Source organism: Lontra canadensis, unplaced genomic scaffold (assembly GCF_010015895.1).
Source record: "Lontra canadensis isolate GAN:19392208 unplaced genomic scaffold, GSC_riverotter_1.0 scaffold99, whole genome shotgun sequence".
NCBI lineage: Eukaryota > Metazoa > Chordata > Mammalia > Carnivora > Mustelidae > Lontra > Lontra canadensis.
The window spans coordinates 1,556,289-1,577,455 of record NW_022631093.1 but is presented as its reverse complement, the minus strand read 5'-3'; the positions used below and the strand labels follow the sequence as shown (position 1 = coordinate 1,577,455).

At 42.1% G+C, this 21,167-nt stretch overlaps 1 long non-coding RNA gene across 1 annotated transcript; it reads left to right on the top strand.

Moving 5' to 3' along the window:
• The first annotated feature begins 11,467 nt into the window (after positions 1–11,467).
• LOC116855168 lies at positions 11,468–20,315 on the top strand. Its single transcript, XR_004380306.1, has 3 exons — positions 11,468–11,618; positions 16,248–16,321; positions 20,132–20,315. It is a non-coding gene; the product is annotated as an uncharacterized LOC116855168 (long non-coding RNA).
• The last annotated feature ends 852 nt before the right edge of the window (positions 20,316–21,167 follow it).

Sequence of the window (21,167 nt, the reverse complement as noted above, 5' to 3'; positions counted from 1 at the left end):
TCCTCAACCTACAGTGGGGTCATATGGGTTTCATAAGAAGTCAAAAATACCATAAGTTGGGGTGCCTGGGTGGCTCAGTGGGTTAAAGCCTCTGCCTTCAGCTCAGGTCATGATCCCAGGGTCCTGGGATCGAGCCCCGCATTGGGCTCCCTGCTCCGCAGGGAGCCTGCTTCCTCCTCTCTCTCTCTCTCTCTCTCTGCCTGCCTCTCTGCCTACTTGTGACCTCTGTCTGTCAAATAAATTTAAAAAAAAAAAGAAACTATTATAAGTTGAAAATGCATTTTATAAACCTAACCTACTAAACATTGTAGCTTTGACTAGCCTACCTTAAACATGGTCAAAACACTTACGTTAGCCTACGGTTAGGCAGAATCATCTAACAAAAGGTCTATTTTATAATAAAGTATTGAATATCTCATGTAATTTATGGAATACTGTACTGAAAGTGAAAAACAAAATGGCAATATGTATATTGGTTGTTCACCCTTGTGATGAGGTAGCTGAATGGGAGCTGCCCCCTCCCAGCGTCAGGAGAGAGTATCCTACTATATACATCACTATCCCTGGAAAAGATAAGAAGTTGAAATTTGAAGTATGGTTTCTCCTCCAGGTGTATCACTTCCACCATCAGAATGTGGAGAAAGCCTATGTCAAACTCCTGTATATTGGGGACTGTCTGTAGTCAGATATTTTCTTTATGGGTTGAGCTTTTTGCATTTTCTTTAGATGTTCCTCCTTTCCTACCTCAAGGCCCTGAGATTTTCTTGCATACTAGTCAAGAACTTTATACTTTTGCTTTCCACATTGTTGTCTTTAACTGACCTGGGATTGCATGAGGTAGGGCTCTGATTTGATTGTTTCCATATTAGTGCTTATTTGTCCCAGCACCGTTTTCCATTTTTTAAGAAGATTGGCCTTTCCCTGTTGATTTGTATCACTATCTCTATCATTTTTCAAGGGAATATATATATATAGGTGTGGGTCTCATCTTAGGTGCTTTATTCCATTGGTCTGTTTCCTCTTGAACCAATATCACACTGTCTTAAATATTGTAACTTTATAATACATCTTGGTATCTGGTAGAGCAAGTTCTCTCCCTTGTCCTTTTCCTTAAGAGTGTCTTGGATATTCTTATCCACATCAACTTTAAATTGGCTTGTCAATTCCAACCCCCCCACCCAGAAATGCTGGGACTTGGAGTTGCATTGATTCTATAAATCAACTTAAGTAAAATGCTATCCTTAAAAATATAGAGACTTATAATCCATAAATACAGTGTATCTATTTTTTATTTCTTCACTGTCTCTCAGTAAATTTTAAAATTTTGTCAGCAGAAAACATACACAACTTTAGTTAAATTTAGTCCTAGGAATTTGGTATTTTGGTATAGCATTAAGAATAATATCTTTTTAAAAGTTCATAATAATAAATGTCATTTTCTTGTATAGAGAAATATGATTGATTTTTATAGATTGATTTTTGTCCCTAGAAAATCTGTAAACTCTCTTATCAATATTAAAACTGCATTTACAGCTCTTGCTGGATTTTATATATATATAAGTTTATCATCTGTGAATAGGGACTTTTGTTGCTACTTTTCTTATTTTTATGCCTTTTATTTTTCTTTGTTTTCTATGCAGGCTAGGACATTCTGTACAATGTCAAATAAAAGTAGTGATAGGCATCATTGTCTTGTTACAGATATGAAAGGGAAAGATATCATCTTTCTACCATTGAGTATGTAGTTTCCTTTCAGTATACAGCAGATATCCTTATCAGATTAAGCAAGTTCCCTTGTATTCCTAGGTTTGCTGAGAGTTTTTATCATGAATGGAAGTGGATTTTATCAAATAAATTTTTCCACATATTTTGAGATGATCATTTTTATTTTTCTCTTTTAATCTATGTGGTGAATCACATTAATTTACCTTCTAATTTTAAAATAATTCATATTCCAGACAAACCCAACATGGTCATCATATATTCTTACCATTTTTGTATTTTGCTAGTTTGTGTATCCTTTTTTTTTTTTTTTTTATGATTTTTGCATCTGTGTTTAAGAGTGAGATTTACGGAAATGTATGTCCTGATTTGCCTGGGATAACTCCTGTTTATACTTGTCTTACTGGCATCATTATTAATAGTATTGCCTTTCACTCTCAAAAGTGCCCTATTTTGGATGATAAAGGAAATAATCAGTCTGGTAAGAATGACTCTGATTCCGCCTTTTCATATTGTCTCTTTGGTTTTGGTACCACAGCAGTGTTTCCTCATTTTATATTTTCTGTAAGAGTTTGGAACTATGTCTTCTTTGAATGTTTGGTAGAATTCACTGCTAAAGCCATTTGGGGTCAGAGATTTCTTATTGCATCTATTGTTTTATTCTTTTTGAAGATTTTTATTTATTTATTTGAGAGAGAGAGAGAACAAGCAGGGGGAGGGGCAGGGAGGGGAGTGGGGAAGCAGACTCCCTGCTGAGTGGGGAGCTCTAAGCAGGGCTTGATCCCAGGACCTTGAGATCATGACCTGAGCCGAAGTCAGACCCTTAACCAACTGAGCCACCTGGGTGCCCTTGAATTTGTTATTTTATAGGTTATAGGATTGTTCATATTTTCTATTTCTCTGTGTCAATTTTGAGATTATAATTTTATACTAATTTGTCAACTTTTTCTAAATTTTCTGGCTTTTTAAAATATGCTCTTATCTTTTTAAGGTTTGCAGCGTCAGTGGTGACGGCCCTGATATTGGTTATTAATTCTTCTCTCTTCTTTATTATTTCACTAGATGTTTGTGAATTGTTTTAGTCCTTATAGAAAACCAGCTTTGAATTTTGTTAATCCTTCTATTGTATGCTCATTTTCTATTTCATTACTGTTTGCTCTCTATTATTTTGTTTCATGCATTTTCTTTGGGTTTATTTTGCCATTCTTTGTTGAGGTTCTTGAGATGGATGCTTCACTAATTATTTTTCACTCTTTAATCTTTTCTAATATATGTACTTAAGGCCCTAAACCAAAACTTTTTTCCGTGAAAAACCAAATAGTAAGTATAGTTGACTTGGCAGATTTCTTTCAGAACAACTCAATTCTGCCATTACAGTACAAAAGCAGCAACAGGCAATAAATAAATACATGGAAGTGATTGTGTTCCAATAAAACTTTATTTACAGTATTAGGCTTTGGGCTGGTTTTGGCTTGTGGGTTGGATTTTGCCAAAACCTATTCTAAACTTTTCTCCATGTACTGCTTTAGCAACATCTCACAAATTTTGGTAAGATATTTTGTTATTTAGTTCAAATATTTTATTTATTCTGAATTCTTTGACATGTGGATTATTTTTGAAGTGTATTTCTTAATGTTCAAGTATTTAGGGATTTCTAGTTCTCTTTTTTTCTTTCTTTTTTTGTGCTACTGATTTCCTTTTAACTGTAGTCAGAGAATATGCTCCTTAACAGAGCTGTGCAATAGAAATATAATGTAAGCCACAAATGTAATTTAAAATTTTCAGGAAATCACATTTTAAGAAGTAAAAAGAAACAATTGGAAATTAATTTTAATAAAGTGTTCTAATTAAAAAATAAAGTGTTTTATTTAGCCTTATATATCCAAAATAGTATCCTTTTAACATGTAATCAATATAAAAATTATTATGCCATATTTTAGATTTTTTGTACAAAGTCTTCAAAACACAGTGTGTATTTACATCAATGGCACATCTTAATTAGGCCTGGCCATACATCAAGTGCTCAGCGTACGTCCAGTGGCTACCATAATAGACAGTGTAGCTTTAGATGATGTCATCCTTAGAAATTGGTTAAGACTTACTTTAGGGGGGCGCCTGGGTGGCTCAGTGAGTTACAGCCTCTGCTTTCAGCTCAGGTCATGATCCCAGAGTCCTGGGATTGAGCCCTGCATTGGGCTCTCTGCTCCGCAGGGAGTCAGCTTCCTCATCTCTCTCTGCCTGCCTCTCTGCGTACTTGTGATCTCTGTCAAATAAATAAATAAAATCTTAAAAAAAAAAAAAAAGACTTACTTTAGGATCTAGTATGTGGTCAGTTTTTATAAATGTTCTATGTATATTTGAAAATAATCTGTACTCTAGTTATTGGATACAGCATTTTATACAAAATGCATTTATCAAAATGTCTGTTTGTCAGGTTTCTTACTGTGTTGTTCAAATCTGTATCCTTACTGAATTTTTTGAATTCTTTGTATGCTATTCGGTCACAGAGTATATGTGCAGATCTTCCACCATCTCTGTGAATCGGTCTGATTATCCTTGCAGTTCTGTCAGTTTCTCTTTACATACTTTGAGATAATGCATGTAATACTTAATTCTGTCTTCTTGAACTGAATAGGCCATTTTTGTAAAATGATGAGTATTAAAAATTATTTCGTTGCCAAAAGGATGTTTGCCTTAAAGTCTATTTTGTCTCACTTGACTTTCTTTTGGTAATTGCTTGCATGGTGTGTCTTTCTCCAGTCTTTTACTTTCAGCTTGTCTCAGGCTTTAGGAGTGTTTCTCATTCTGTTTTTAAATTCAGCCTGACAATCTTTATCTTATGCCTGGAGTACTGTTTTTAATTTGAATGTGGTAGTACTGTTGTATTTTGGATAAACTTATTATTTTATAGAATGCCTTCTAGTTTTCCTGCCTATTCTATTTCTGTGTTGTTGTTGTTATTTCGGATTAGTTAATTTTTTGCAACTTTTTGTTTGTTTAATAATTTTCTCCTCTTTTTCTAGTTTGGAAGACTCTAGCTAAACCAGAAAAGGGAGTACCCTTCTGTACTAAGATTCCTTAAGTCCTTCTGGCCAAATCCAAGGTAGGGACAGAACTTTAGCTCCCATTTTCCTAAGGATCCTCACTCTCGCCTTGGCTGATCCTACCCCAAACACACACTCCCACCTGTGAGTGAACCTTCATCAAGTTAGGCAACAGGTCTGGTCCTAAGTCACTTCCAGTGTCCTGAATCCCTTAAGAGTCTAGGCTTTTGAAAGCTTCCCAAACAGCCTTTTTTCTGTTTCTGAGTTAACATCCCTCCCTGGAAATCCTGTATGCTTCGTATTCCAGCTGGAGGAATTGGGGAAGCCTTATGAGGCAACGGAATCTGCCAGGAAAGCACAACTGGGTTAGTATTTCCCAACATTCTCCTTTTATGTAATTGTCATCTGATCTTCTATCCTTGGCTTTGGGTAATTAAGGAAAGTTGATAAGGACAGCAACGGCCCAGGGACCACAAGTGACAAGGAAGGTGGTTGAGGTCTGGGTGGTAGTTCTATTCTCGCCCCACCGTCTTCTCTCCTTCCCCGCCACCCCCTCACCACGTTCCAGTGTGGGCTGCCTGAAGGGGGCGTCGCTGGAGGCCTTGCTCTAGTTGAAGCACATGGACATTCAGTTTTAGGGGGCATCTATCCCCAGGGTCTCAGTGCATGTGTTCAGAATCCATAGCCTGTCACAGCCACATCGCTGGTCATTAACCTCCCAGGGCCAGGCTTCCCAGCTACCCTTGAGACAACTTTTTCTAGCCATACAGCCTGTTCCTGTGTGTCTGCCCCCAAAATAGCCTTCCTTGGGCTTAGTCTTGGAACTCCACTCCTTAGACCAGGGTGGCCACCATCTCACAAGCTCCTTTACCCTCTAGCTCAGTGTTTCCCCTTAGACGCTCCACAAGAACCTGAAGCTTATCTCATTATAAGCTGGATCATTGTCCTCTATCTGAGCCTTCTCTTTCCAGTGTTTCCATCCCAGTGACTGACCAGTATCCCCATCCACTCAGACCCCCAAGCTAGGCAGGCATCCTCACCTCCCCATGCTCCTCACCTGCACATTGCCCACTCCTGTCACTTCTATGTCCTAGTTTGCCCTTGGTCCCATAGGGGAAACTCTTCCTGCCCCTGGCCCTGCTCCTTTCCTGTGACCTCTCACCTGACATTTGCTACAGCTCTGTCCTGAGAGTCCTGTCCTCCAGTCCTGCCCTGCCAACTACTTCCCCGCCCAGAGACCAGGTGGTGTCTTTCTAAAATTTAAATCTAGTCATTTCAGCCCCCTGACTCCTCAAACTTGTTCAGAGTTTCTCTGTGGTCTGGTGTTCAAAGCCTGGCTCCTTATTCCTGCAGCCTCATTGGCAGTCACCCCTCATGCCTCTGCACTCTGGGTTCACCCAGACCCAACAACTCAACCCTTTCTGTCCCTTCCAGGCCTCTACACAAGTTGTTCTTTCACTCTGGAATGCTGGCGTCCTCCCCTTCCACTCTCACAACCCCCTTCTCTTTCTCCACAGCCTTCAGCTCAGACATCTTCCTGTGGAAAGCCTCTGTAGCAGTCAGATACCTGCTCTGGGCTCAGACGGTCCCTGTGCTTCTTCAGTGGACTGAAAACTTTCTCCTTGTCTTTTAATTGCTGTTCTCCCACCTTTTTCACTACACCATGAGGACTGTGTCTTATATCCTTTTATAATCTTAGCACCTAGCCCAATGCCTAGATGATAGGAGGCCCATCATAAATGCTTGTTGAGTGACTAAATGATTCAATATCGCTTTCATTTCTCTCTCTGTCCTTCATCCCTCCGTCCCTTCCTTTCTTTTCCTGTGACTTATTCCGTCATGTCCTTTGCTCATTTTTCCATTAAGGTCTCAAGTGTTTTCCTTACAAGAGTCTTCCATACATTAAGGTTAGTAGCACTTGGTCATATTTGTGGAAATTGTTTTCTCCAGCACATTACTTGTTATTATAATTCATGATGATTTTCTCACAGAGAAGTTTTAAATTTGAATCCTAATGAATTTACTGACCTGTTCCAGGTTACTTTAAGCAGGATAATGAATAGGAGAGGATATGAGGGAACCTTCTGGGGTACTGGAAATGTTCCAGATCCTGATCTGAGCATTCCTTACACAAATATACACATATATAAAGAGTCATTCAATTGTACACATATTTGTGCATGTTATTATATATAAGATATACCTATGTAAAAAGTTTTTAAAAATCCCTTTTCATTTGTCTTTTCTTTCACCAGTTTTTAAAAAGTTTTCTTGAGATGTGACTGAGGTATAATAAATAGCACATTTTAAAATTGTACAATTTGATAACTTTTAACACATGTACACTAGCATAAGACCATTACCACAATCAAGATAGTGAACTTACACATCACCACCCAAAATTTCCTCAGACTCCTCTGCAATCACTTCCTCCCACCCCTTTCCCACTGTGCTTTACATTTCCTCGAATTTCATATAAATGGAATTGTACAGTTCATACTCTTTTTTTAATCTGGCTTATTTTAGTATAATAATTTTGAGATTCATCAAAATATGTTGGTGCGTGTTTCAGTAGTTGATTCTTTTTATTGCTGAGTAGTATTCTATCATGTGGCTAGTCCCCAGTTGGCTTAGCCATTTGTCTGTCAATGGAAATGTGGTATGTTTCCAGTTTGGGGCTACTACAAGTAAATCTGTTAATCAAGTACAATTCTTTATATGGATATACACTTTGATTTCTTTCATATAAATTCTTTCACTGATTTTTATTCTTAGAAAATCCTCTTTTATGTAATGGAAGTAAAGTATTTAAATTTTTCTTCTTTTTTCACACTTAACTTTTAATTAGCTAGAATTAATTTTATTGTGTAGCATGAGGTGGGACTTTAACTTATTTTCCCCATAAATAGCCATTCTCCCCATCACCATTTAGTGAAGAATTGGTTTGTAATCCCCCTCCCCCCACTGCAGTTCTAGGAATTGGGACCATTGGGACCACTGCAGGAAATACCCCTTATTCACAAAGAACCAGGTTCCAATAATATCCTGCAGCTATTTCCAAGTACCTCCAGAGCCGTGTCCTGTGGTCACACACAGTTCAAGCTGATGCCCACACACTTACTTGGATGTTAGAATCACTCACACTTAAATACAATTGTCCACTGATAGTTGGCAGGAGATTTTGGCAGTATCTGTCCCATTCATGCAATGATCCAGGCATAAACAGAGTGGATAGCCAGGAGTCACCCACAGTGAGGAGGGCAAAGCCAACCCAGGTGCCATATTTTCAGCCAAAACTTCTTCCCACCCTATTTTATTGAATAAGCCTGGCAAGAAAGCTTAGTTGTAGGCGGCAGGAGCCTTCAGTGCCAGGCCAAGGGCTATAATTTATTGATGTCTGCTCTGTATAAAATCCTACACTGAATGCTGAGTATAGAAAGGTGATTTATTTTCAGACCCTGCCCTCAAGAAGCTCACCAAAAAGTAAGCAAACAACTGTTATTCGTTCATTCATGCACATACTCATTGATTCATTGAACTAATGTTAATCCCCCACTAATTGCCAAACACTGTTCTAAGGGCTTAGGATACATAAGTGAAAAAATCCCGCAGACTGTGGGATTTTCCAGGACGTGGAGCTGGAGTGATAGCATGCTCTGCCCTGCCCTTACCAAGTGCAGGTCTGTCCAGAGCTGTCTTGTCCATCCAGAGCCAGGTCTGCGCCTCCCCAGGACAGCAAGCTGGCTGCCACTAAGCATGTCTTCAGATGATAAGAGCCCCCATCTTGGGAGAGCCTGGGAGTGGGGACAGGGCACCTAGCCCTTTGTCTCTGAAGCCAAGGCTAGTCTGGCAAGGCTGTCACAAAGACAGTGACTGTGGCTTTAGATCTCAGGAGGAGGCAGGAAGCTGTGGCCAAGGCCTCAGCAGCAACATTTGCTCATCTAAAAGGAGAAAGGAAGTGTGTGCCAGGAAATGTGTACAGTACCCCCTCCCCAGCTTGGGCTTGAGTGGCCTCAGTCCAGCAGAGTCCTGGACCTGACCCGAGGCCCGTAGTGACAGCAGTGCCCACTCTCTCCCAGATGGCATCTTCTGCCCATGAAGCTGCAGTGGTCAGTGTGGTTGCTGGCACCAGCAACCCTAGAGGTCCCCCCTGTCCCTGCACATGTGGAATCTGTGACCAAAGACCTCAGGGTGACTTGAGACCTCCCCACACACACCTCACCCCACAACCTCTCTGCTTGGGGCTTCCCATGACTGCGGCCACAGAGGTTTCTTGGGCTCTTTTTCTCTGACGCTTTTTCCATAGCGCAGCTGGGAACTGATGTGAACTACCCTCGGAAGTCCCGGTTCCTGAAAGCTTCACAGATTGTCCTCCACACTCTCTCCTCTGCCTCTATACCCTGCTCTGTCCAGATGCCTGACAGAGAACACTGGCTTCTACTGCTGTGGGGCAGAGCATCGCATGTGTGTGAGGCTTGGCCACCTTCTGCTTCTGTGTGGTGGCCACACATATTGCTGGGATTCATGCTCTGTCCAAACACAATGAATGTTCAGTCTTAGGATCCAGCAATGAACAAGAAAGACTGGGTCTGCCCTGAAGGAGCTCCCAGGAGAGGAACCGACCATAAAGACGTGAATACAAAGAGGATAATTGAAGATAGTGATAAGTGTTATTAGTTAAACAAAACAAGGAACTATGATCAAGCTTGTGTGGGCGCCATGAGACTGGGTCCTCAAACAAGACTTCCTTGAAAGAGAGCATGAGTTCAGACATGAGGGACAAGAGACAGGCAACCGTAGGAAAAATAGGGGTATAGAAGAGCAGCGCCAAGTCCTATCATGGGTTTCAGGGAGTCCTTGAGGAAAAGGAGACCAGTGTAGATGGGGAGGGGACAGTGGAAGGGAATGAGTCCGAAGGGTGGGCAGGGCTAGATCACAGATAGCCTTGGACCTGGATTCTAGTCCCAAGTTGGAGGATTTTATGGCAATCTAATGATAGGATCTAATTTAGGTTTTTCAAAAATTAGTCTGGCTGTTGTGACAGAGTGGACAGCAATGGGTCAAGGTTAGGCATGGATGGGCTCCATTTATATGTTGAAAGTAGAGCTGAGTAAAGCTGAGAGACAGGATATGGGGCATGAGAGTATAAAAGGAGTCAGAGATGAGTTGACAGGTTTTGATCAAGCCGCTGAATGGAATGGGCTGCCATGAACTGAGATGGGGAAGACCACAAAAAAGCAGGTTGATGGGGTAATGGGAATACCCACTTTTTTGCTTTTCTATGGATCATGATTCTCCAATTGCCAAATAATAGAATGTATGAGTGAAACTGGCCTGAACATCAAGGGAAAGGTATTGACTCTGACAACTGAAAAGTCCAGAATTTAGGCCTAGTTTGATCAGAGCTTCTCCATGGGTCCTTAAATCTTACTTTGTCCTCAATCTGGCTTGCCTTGGTGGAGCAGAATGGCTGTATGTGTTTCAGTCCTGTCACCCAGTGGAAGAAGCTTCTACTGCCCAACGATTAAACAAAAGTCCTGAACTTTTGTTCAGTTTGACGGAACCAATTTAAATCACCAATCACCATGGCAAATAGGGATGGGGTTATCCTAACTTTCTTCACCAGAGGCTACCCCTGCAGCTGCAGGTAGGAGGATCTGCTTACCAAAACAGGAATGGAATGGATGCCGAGAAGGCAGCCCTCATGGTCCACACAGGTGTGGCTTCCTGGTGATGCCATTCAGATGTCCAGTGGGAGCTATGAGGAGGGAGGCTGGATGGAGGAGTCTGAAGCCCAGGAGAGGGATCGGACTGGGAATGAATGTTGAGTTGTCACTAGTGACTGGTAGTACTCACAGCATGAGGCTGGAAGAGGACACCTGAGGAGTCAGTGTAAATGGCGATCTGCAGACTCAGCCCCGGGGCCCGGCAGTATTTGGAAGTAGGACTGCCCCTGAGGAGAAGCCAGCAAAGGGGGATGCGAAGGAGCAACGAGGGGGAAGGAAAGCCTAGGCAGCGTGTTGTCATGGAATTGAAAGAGAAAATCGTTTCCCTTCAGCTACATTGAAAACCAGTGGGTAAGAAAAGCACGATGACAACAAGGATGTGAATCCTGGATGGGGCAACACACTGCGACTGCCTGCACCCGCCTCTGGTCTGCAGCCCCACCTGGCCCGGGGAAGGACGCAGCGTGGAGAAGAGGGAGAGGCCCACTCCTTGTGGGATCAGCACAGACGGGAAGTCCTGCACACTGACCAAGTGACTGGTTAGGGAATGGGCAGCGTGGGTTTGGGGCTGGAAAGGAGTGGACATGAAGGATAAGAGACAGTAGAGTTCCAACAACTGGCATGGTGGGAAGGACAGCATGAGTGCCAGAAAGTTACGTGTTTGTGTGAGATGTGTGAGGATAAGGGTGATGGAAGAGGAGTCTCAGAAGTGATTGACTGGAAAGAGAGGGCTGGAACAGGGTCCCAGAAGTCCTGGTCACCCTTGGAGACTGTCCGGGGGTGAGGGTAGGACCTGACCCAGGAAAAGCCCAATAATAAGCTGGGGCTGAGCCACTGTACATGTTATGATCATATTTTGAAGGATTAACCTCCTTCTGAGCTGTCTTGTTTCCTAGCTCATGCCACAAGGATAAAACACCCAACTCCAGCCCAGAACTCGGTCCACACCAGTGAAAGTAGCCACATGAGGGATGGTCAGCATGGAAAGACCATGTCTATAATTTCGGGGGTCAAGATCCACCCGTGACTGACTCCAAGACCTTAGGTCTCTGTGGAAGAGAGACTTGGCTTGGACTTGGCTGAACTGATTGTTGAGGGTGGGATGAGGGGATCTCTGACAACTCAGGTATGGAAAAGGATCTCAGTCACCCACTGCCTGGAGGGGGCCCAAGGACAACATTTGATGAATAAAAGTGAACAAGTGATGGAATAATTAGTGATCAAATCTAAAAGCCAATTTCCAAAAAGGCAGTAGAGGTTTAAAAAAAGGAAAAAAAGTTAGGAAGGATTGAGTCAAGGCAGTGAGCCACCTGTCTGTGTGTCTTGGCTGCGCTGGGGAAGCCTGGGCCTCAACCGTTCATGGTGATGAGAGGGCACTGACTCATGGGAAAGAAGCTGTGATCAGGATCAGTATGATTCTGTGGGAGGATATTAGAGAAAGACTTTTAAGATGTTCCTTGGCCTGGACTTTTCTTTCCTCCCACTGCTCATCCTGTGTTATCTGGATTTTACATGCATTTCTGCTGATGATGCCCTTCCCCACCACCCCTCACCTCCATACCCACCCCAGCCTATCTTCGCCATAGCTGGGGTGATGTGTTTATAACTAGTCCTTGTATTGTTTCTTAAAAAATGTTTATTTAATTATTTGTCAGGGAGAGAGAGAGCAAGCAGGGGGAGCAGCAGAGGCAGAGGGAGAGGCAGGCTGCCCGCTGAGCAGGGAGCCCAGTGTGGGACTGGATCCCAAGACCCTGGAACCATGATCTGTGCCAAAGGTAGACACTTAACCAGCTAAGCCACCTAGGTGCCCCAAATCCCTGTTTTGAAAAGCCACCTACTTCATAGGTCTCCACTTGCATTCTTTGAAAAAAGATGACATTCCAGTTTTGTTGTTTCTTCTTTTTTTCTGGCTACAAGTGTGATGTATGTTCATTATAAAAAGTCTGGAAAACTCAGACAAGCACCAAGAAAGAGCACAAAAACCACCCTCATTCCCAAATTCAGAGGCAGTCCCTTACTTTTGACACATGGGTCTCTGTCTTTCCTGACATCCTTCCAACCACATCTTTCTGTTAATTGGAACCATACCTTATCTTCCAGTTTATAGATTTTAGAAGGGAATGAAAGCTCTCTGAGAGTATGAGTTTTATCTACTTTGTTCACTGGTATATGGTAGCCATTCCATAAGTATTTGTCATTAGAATATCATAACTTGTTTTCACTTAATGCATTGTCAACATTTTCTGGCATCAGTATGTATTCTTTTATGCCATTATGTTTAATGACTGCAAAATATTTTGTGCTATGTGTATACACTAATTGTTTTATCCAACCCACTTAGATATTGAAGTTGCCTTGAATTTTTTATCTATAGGTAACATCATGCTAAACATCTTTGAATATTCATCTATAGCTATTTCTGCACATTATCCCTGAAGATAAATTCCTAGGGCCAAGGAATTATATGTATTAGAAGTGGAATTGTGGACTGAATGTGCTTTACTTCAAATTTCTATACATTTTGCCAAATTGCCCTCCCACCCAAAACAGGCTTATCCAAACCCTTGTCCTAAACTCCTTCAGAGGAATCTGTGGCCATGTTTTAAACCTTGATAATTGATTAAAAAAAAAAAAAGATGTACCTGATTGCTATTGAGTTTTCTTTGATTACTTGTGGGGCTAATTTTTATATTTTTACTAGCCTTTTGTATTTTCTTTTCTTCACTACTTAGTCATCTTCTCGCCCGATTCTTTCCAACATGTATTTTCTCATTGATTTATATGAGCCCCTCATATAGTCAATATTTGGGGATTGTGAAATTTTTAAAATTTCATGTATTTGTATTTGATCTTTCTATCAGTTGGTCCGATTTCTGCACTGGTGTCACGGACTTAATGTTTGTGCTGTCCATTACATTACTTATTTCGGCCTTTTAGTTTTTAGTATTACTCTCCTTTCAAAGACGACTCTCAGCCAGTATTGTACAGGTATGTTCTTTTTTTTTTTTTTAAAGATTTTATTTATTTATTTGACAGACAGATCACAAGTAGGCAGAGAGGCAGGCAGAGAGAGAGAGGGAAGCAGGCTCCCTGCTGAGCAGAGAGCCTGATGCAGGGCTCAATCCCAGGACCCTGGGATCAGGACCTCTGCGGAAGGCAGAGGCTTTAACCCACTGAGTCACCCAGGCGCCCCTATAGGTATGTTCTTTAAATTAAATTCAAATCCATTTGTTGAGTTGAAAATTGAAGCTGCATTAAACATAGACCCCTCTGTGGAGTGAATTGACATTTTTGTAATCTAGTATTTTCATTCAGGAAATTAGTTTCTCCATTCACTGAAGTCTTCTTTTATGTCATTCTATGAAGTTCTATAGCATCCTTCACCCATGTCCCATACATATCTTGTTTAGTCCCACTATTTTCTTATTTATTTATTTTTAAGTTATTTATATATTTTTTTCTTTTTTAAGAGAGAGAAGGAACACAAATAGGGGAAGGGGCAGAGGGAGAGAATATCCAAGCACACTCCTGCTGAGCATGAAGCGCAAAGTGGGGCTCGATTCCACAACCCTATGACCCTGAGATCATGACCTGAGCTGAAACGGAGAGTCAGGCAATTAACCAACTGAGCCACCCATGCGCCCACCCACCACCTAGTTATTTTCTGGGTTTTTTTTGTTGCTTTTGTGAATGTACTATTTTTTTTTCTGTATCTTTTCTGTTATATTTTCATAATAAACATTCAGACATCTTATATAAACATTTCTATTTAGTACCACCATTTTTAGTTGCTTCTCTTGTAGTTTCTACCCTCTACACACTCACTTTCTTTCCTCTTTGAATCTTCCATCCACATATGGAGGCAGAACTCAGTTTGAAGACCCCAAAACAGGAGTACAGATCAGCATGCCTTCCTGTCCTCAGATATGAATGATCTTCCCCAGTGAGGTCATTTGTACTTGGGTTGGAAAGACAGTCTGCTCTGGATGCATAGATACTTGGGTGCAACAAGAGAAACGTGATCCTCCCAGCCAAGGAACCACGGAAACAGGTGTCTTGGGAAGAGCACAAACCCAGTGGAACAGAGAGCATGTGGAGGGAGTTGGGGTTAATAAAGCAGGAGGTTCAGCAGAGACAGGCCTTGGGCGTTTATGGCTGGCTAGAGCCCCTGAACTTCGTACTCTGGCAAGAGGATCTGTCCCTGAGGAACACAGTGATGGGAATGGTAGGACCCAAGGAAGAGGAGGAGGAGGGGCTGAATGTGTGTATATGTTGTGGGGCAGGGTCCTGGGAAGGGGTCCAGAGGGAGCAGAGGTACTTGGAAGGAGGACCTGTCTCCCCAGTGCTCTGTCTTCCTTCAGCTGCCCCCTCACCACCTGAAGAAATCTTTCCTGATGTTTCTTAAGGGCAGAGTTTAGAGGTCCATCCTCCCTGCTACCAAAAGTCTCACGCTGACTCAAGCACAAATCCTGCGTGGTACATTTTTTCTAATTCTCCACCAGGATGAATCCTATGGGTGCTTATATCTGCTTAATGATTTCTCTGTCATTCTAAAATTCTACAACACCAAACTTTCATTGAGTGTCTCCTGAATGCCAGAAGGCTGAGTACGAGATGAAGGCAGCCCAAGTGCTGACTGGAGGGGGTGGCAGTGTTTTAGTCTGACTCTCCACAGGTGTTGGCAGCTGAGTCCCCTGCCTCACTCCTTACCCCGAGGTCTGTGGCAATTCACCTTGTGAAACTCATCTCTTCATCACATACTTGGCCCAGCAGCTCCATCTTGGGTGTTTCACATCCCATAATTTTTTCCTCGTTTGGGAACTTTCAATCTATAGATTTAGAATATTTTTTGAGGGGTACCTGGGTGGCTCAGTCATTAAGCGGCTGGCTTCAACTCAGGTCATGATCCCAGGGTCCTGGAATCCAGCCCTGCATCAGGCTCCCTGCTCAGCAGGAAGCCTCTTCGTCCTCTCCCACTCCTCCTGCTTGTGTTCTTCTCTCACTGTGTCTCTTTGTCAAATAAAGAAATACAATTTTATATATATATAAAATTTATATATACACATATAAAATATATATTTCATTTGATTTTGAGGGGTGCCTGTGTGGCTCAGTCGGTTAAGTGTCTGCCTTCAACTCAGGTCCTGATTTCAGGGTCCTAGGATTGAGCCCTGTGTCGGGCTCCCTGCTCAGCGGGGAGCCTGCTTCTCCCTCTCCCTCTTTCCCTCCCCACCACCCACACCCCCCAGGGGCACACAGGTACGTGCTCTCTCTCTCAAATAAATAAGTAAAATCTTTGAAATAAATTAAAAATGTATTTTTGTAATTATTTTGGATGGAGTTGGGATTACGTAGCATACGTATGCAGGATGCCCTGGTATTTTAGGTGAATTCCCTGCTGCTGTGTCATCACTGAGAGCTCGTGGTTGGCCCTGGTATTTCTACGATTCAAGGGATGTTCTCTTTCCTTCCATCTGGGGTCTGCCCACACATAAACCACATCACAGCTTTGGGGAAGAGAGCAACGCCTGTGATTACTGGGGGTGCTGAGGTTAAACTTGCCATCTTTTCCCACTGAAAGATATACTGACTCCCAAATTCGAATGTCCTCTTCCCAAGAAATTAACTCTTTTTCCTCTTCTTTTACATAAAAAAAAAATCCCTATTCCTAATTTTCAGAGGTTTTATTAAGAAAAGATGCGGGGTTCTTGTGGATTCCTCTTTAAGTGACTTTTGCCAATTTTCCTGTCTGTAGGTATAATGGAAAGAACACAATTCGGGGAACTGAATGGCTCTGGATTCAGATCTCAGGCTGCCTTGGGATCTTGGGTAAGTTACTTCAGCTCTCTAAGCTTCGATATCTTCAGCTGCAAAATTAGGTATTATTAGCACAAAGGACTGCAATGGTCCTTGGAAACTACCTCACATGTTCCAAATGCAGGAATGCAGGTGGGCTCGCCAGATGCCCTGATATCAGGGATATGGGCACAGCCAGAAATGAGGGTCCCTGAAAACTCCAGTTCCTTTATAGATGGGCTGGAAATCTTGCCCTGGGATTTGTTTTGAGATGCAGCAGAGTTGGGCCTGGTGGCTTTCCTGGTCTGCTGTTATATACTGACTTTCCCCACCCCTCATTGACCCTGTAGAGAACCTGACAGTGAATTCCTCTGTTTCTCATCTCTGCTCTTCTGGGCACATTTGCTTCATTTTTTTACATTCTCTGCCAATGTATGCTCTCTGCAGAAAAGGACTAAAATTCCAATCCCAAATTCCCAGGAAAGAATGACGATGGGTCCAGCTATTGGACCAGTTACCAATGACCAGAGGACAGAGTCACCTTGTGTGAACTTGGTAGCCCCTTTTGTAAAGTTGTGGATGGAACTAAAGGGGATAGTAAGAGCAATGTTTGCTAAAGAAGTTGGTGCAGAGATAATCCTAACATCCTTACAGCTTAGAGTGGGAGCAGAACTGGAGCTCACCATGCATTTGTGCCTGGTTGACACTCCATACGTCTGTGGGTACGACCCCTGGCTGCTTGTTCCGCATCAGCTGGGCACCCTGCAACTAGGGTCTCTTTTATTTCAGTGAAAATTCAATTTACATATTTAATCTGCCTGTTAAGATTTCATCTAGGATTTTTGTGCCTATATTTATATCTGACATTGGTTTATCTATTTTTAGTTTTTTAAAAATTGAGTTTTGGAATTCTGTCTGTATTTATCTCCTAAATTGAATTGGATGACAAATCATACATTCATATAGTTTCAGATAATTTTTATCATAGAGGGATTACTTACATTATCAAATTTAAAAAAAAATTCTCCCTTTGGGGTAGTGGGTGATACATTAGGCTGGGAGTTAGAATGTCTAAGGTCTGGTTTGATCCTCATCTCAGTTTTTCTGTGTGACCGAAATCAAGTTCCTTAGCCTCCCTGGGCCTCTAGGATTAGGGAGGACAAGACAGCTGGCCCAGATGTCCTGAGCCCCCGCCCAGCTGGCCTTTCTGGGTGATCAGACCCTGGTACTTGGGGTTGTTTTCTTTTGGCAGGACCCATTGTCACCTTTCTGGCACCCTCTAGCCAATTTCTAGTGGTTTTCCTCCCACCTTTGAAGTGCTCTGTGTTGTGTTCTTGGTTTTCTCCTGGACTTAAGAGAGCAGCCCCCTCCCCCGCCCCCCACCACTGCCTCGCCAAAGCAGGTTTTGTTCTCCCTGGGTCTGAGTCATGTGGTCAATGACTTAGGCATTGATTTTTTGGTTCTCTATAATGAGCTCTGAGATGGGAACATTCTGCCTGCCTCCAGGAACGCATCATCCTCTTCTGGAAATTCATATCTCCTTGGCCTTCCCTGGTACCTGGCCCTTCCCTGAGATCTCCTTCCGAAGAGTCTGCCTCTGCCTGCCTCCCCTCCTTCTGTAACATCTTCCTGGGCTGACATGTGCCACTCTAAAGGTCCTCATGGCCACCTCCAACCCTCATCTCCCTCACTAGCCCCAGGTCAGTGAGGACTTCTAATGGCTGCCAGAGAAACGGAAGCCTGGGGCAAATGCCTAGAGCCCACAGAGTCAGGAAGTAAGGAGTCTTGTAGCACTGACCCTCTCCTCACACCCTGCCTTTCCTGCCATTTGGGAGGAATATCCTTCTGAATTCTCTAAAGGTCTTCCCATGGCCTGCTTTCACTCTTCGATATGCCAGCCCTTTCTGAACGGAGAGAGGGTTCTGGGCAATGGCTTCTTCTGATATTAGATTTCTCCTTGTTACAAAAATGTCTATTCATTGTAGAAAATTTGGAAAATACGGTTGAATTTGAAGAAGAGAAAAGACCTTATAATCCCATCACTCAGTGATAAAAGCTATTCAACGTTTGTCCATTTTTTTCCCATGAATATACAAATGATTTCAAACATAATTGGAATTGTACTGAATATACTGTCTCCATAAGCTGCATTTTTCAGCTGGCTGCCTGCCATGAGCATCTCTCTGTGTCATTGTGCAGTGATCTGCATCATTGTGTTTCGGGCAGAAGTGCATATACCATCTTAGAGATGCACAAAAACGAATTCAGTTTGTGATTGAATATTTGGGCAGTTTCCAGTCTGGCCCTGTTGTAAGATATTGCAATGACAATCCTTGTGAACAAATACTTCCTAATGTTTCCCCTGTGTGCTCATTCCTGAGTAGTAGTCAAAGTTAAGAATTTTGGGAGGTTTGTGATACACCTTGCCATACTGCCTTTCAAAAGGGGTTTGCAAAATGTCAGACCTTCAGATGCCCATACTTTTTCCTGATCTCTACCTTCCTACCGAGATCATTGGTGTGCCCATAGAGCTGAGTTGCCTAGGTGGTTGCGAGGGAAAAGGGTCTGAATTCTTGTGCGATGGAAATAGTGAAGGGGGCCAGGGAGATCCTTCCAGATGGGTGAGGTGGAGCTTTTGGAATGGTAGTCTTCTGAGTGCCCTTGTGACATATCTGGGAGAGGGGACCCCACCAGTTGTTGGTGGAAGGAGACAGGAAAAGGGATGGTGACCTTCAGGCAGTAGTTTCATTGTTCACTTCCATGGCCAGCTATACAGAGAAGGGCAGTATTTCTTCTTTCTTCAGTTCCCTGTCCATGTCCTTTGCTTATTTGTCTTTTTCTTCTTGATTTGGGTAACATGTCAAAACCTTTTCCTGTTGTCTGTGGTGTAAATATTTTTTGCAAGTTATCTGTTAGATTCTCTTAATGGTGGTTTTTAAGATGCAGACATTTAAAATTTGCATGCAGTCAGATCTTCCAATCTACCAGTGTTTTCCTTTGTGGTTACTGCCTTCATGTTGTACTTCAAGATTTTCCCTACCTCTAGATGGTATACACATTCATCTATATTTTCTTCAATTATTTTTGTTTGCTTCGTTTTTCAAAGTCTTGAAAATGTGATTTATTTCCCATCAAATCCTGACCTTGTGTGAGTGGGAGACCCAGGGGTCTCCTTGGGATCTGGTGCTGGTGGCTTGATTAGCCCTAACTTCCAGACCTGTGGACTCAGGACAAATTCCAAGGCACTCATCTTTGTCCTTCTATGACTCTGAAGAAATACCAAGAGACTTTGAGTCATTTGGTTGGCCTTTTCAAAAGTAGAGAATCTGGTAGCTTGTGTCTGTCTAGTTGGCTCATCATAAAACTTTCAATCAAAAGAAACCTTCCCAAATGCATGGGTCAGTCCATGTCTGACAGTTAGGCAGTAGGATTTCTATGGCGCAAACACACTGTATGTGGGCAGGGACTTTCCATTTGTTTCTTCACCTCCACATCCCAAGTACCTACACAATGCCTTGCACATAGCAGGGACTCAGCATATACTTGTTAACTGAATAAATGCATGAATGATTATCACATATCCACTTTTTAAATTTAAAGAGGTAATAATGTGGAGAAAATACTCATGTGGTTAGGTTTTAAAAAAGAAGCATATGGTACTGAATAAACTGTATCCATCATTCATTCATTTAACAAATATTTATTAAACTCTTATGAATGGGGGAAAGACAGGACTGATATAAAGATTAAATGACTTAACATACTGTATCAGTCTTCTAGAGATTCCATAACAAAATACCACAAATTGGGTGGCTTAAACAACAGAAATTTATTTTCTCACAGCTCTGGAGGCTGGAAGTCCAAGATCATGATGTCAGCAGTGTTGGTATCTGGTGAGACCTCTCTAATTGGCTTGCAGATGGCTGTCTTCTTACCGCATCCTCAACACAGTCTTTCTCTGTGTGTGTGCCCTCCTGGTGTCTCTTCCTCTTCTTATAATGATGCTAGATCTATTAGATCAGGACTCCACCCTTATGACCTCATTTAACCTTAATTATCTCCTTAAAGTCCCTGTCTCCAAATACAATCACATTGGAGGTTAGGGCTTCAACATATGAATTTCGGGGGTGGGGGGAGGATACAATTCAGTCTGTAACACATATGTAAAATACTTATAAATAATGCCTGGCTAATAATGCTCATTATAAATAATGAGCCTGGCTGGCTTATTTAGTAGAACATGGGACTCTTGATCTCAGGGTTGTGAGTTTGAACCCCATTTGTGTGTAGAGATTACTTAAAAATAAAATATTTTTAAAAAGAGGGAAAAAAAGAATGCCTAGTACATACTAAGTACTATATGAATGTTTGATATTATGATTACTATTATTATTGTTAGAAAATATACAAAACCACATTGGTTATTATCCTCGGGGAATGAAATTACAAATGACTGTAGTTTATTCTTTCCCATATTTTCTAACATCTCTACATTGAACAGTTGTATTAATCTGGGGGAAAATACTACTATTCAATAAAAGGCATGGGTTGACACTTGTTTGCAGATCTATACCCATTTCATCACATATTCCCAGCCTTCACTCTGGATAGGGTTTCAGGTTCTGGCTCAGCTCTTCATATTTGTGGTTGTCAAAGTGGAGAGAAACAAAAACGGGGCTCAGCTCCCACAGGCCCACCAGCTGGAGCTTCCATTTCCTCATGGATGCAAGGATGTGGGTGTGGGAGTGTCATGCTGTAAGGGCTAGAAAGACCTTTAGCAGTGGGACAGTGAGTAAGTCAGTCTGAATTCTTGACTGCAAGCAATAAAATCCATATTGACTATTTTAAGCAGAAAAGGAGCACATTAAAGAATGTTAAG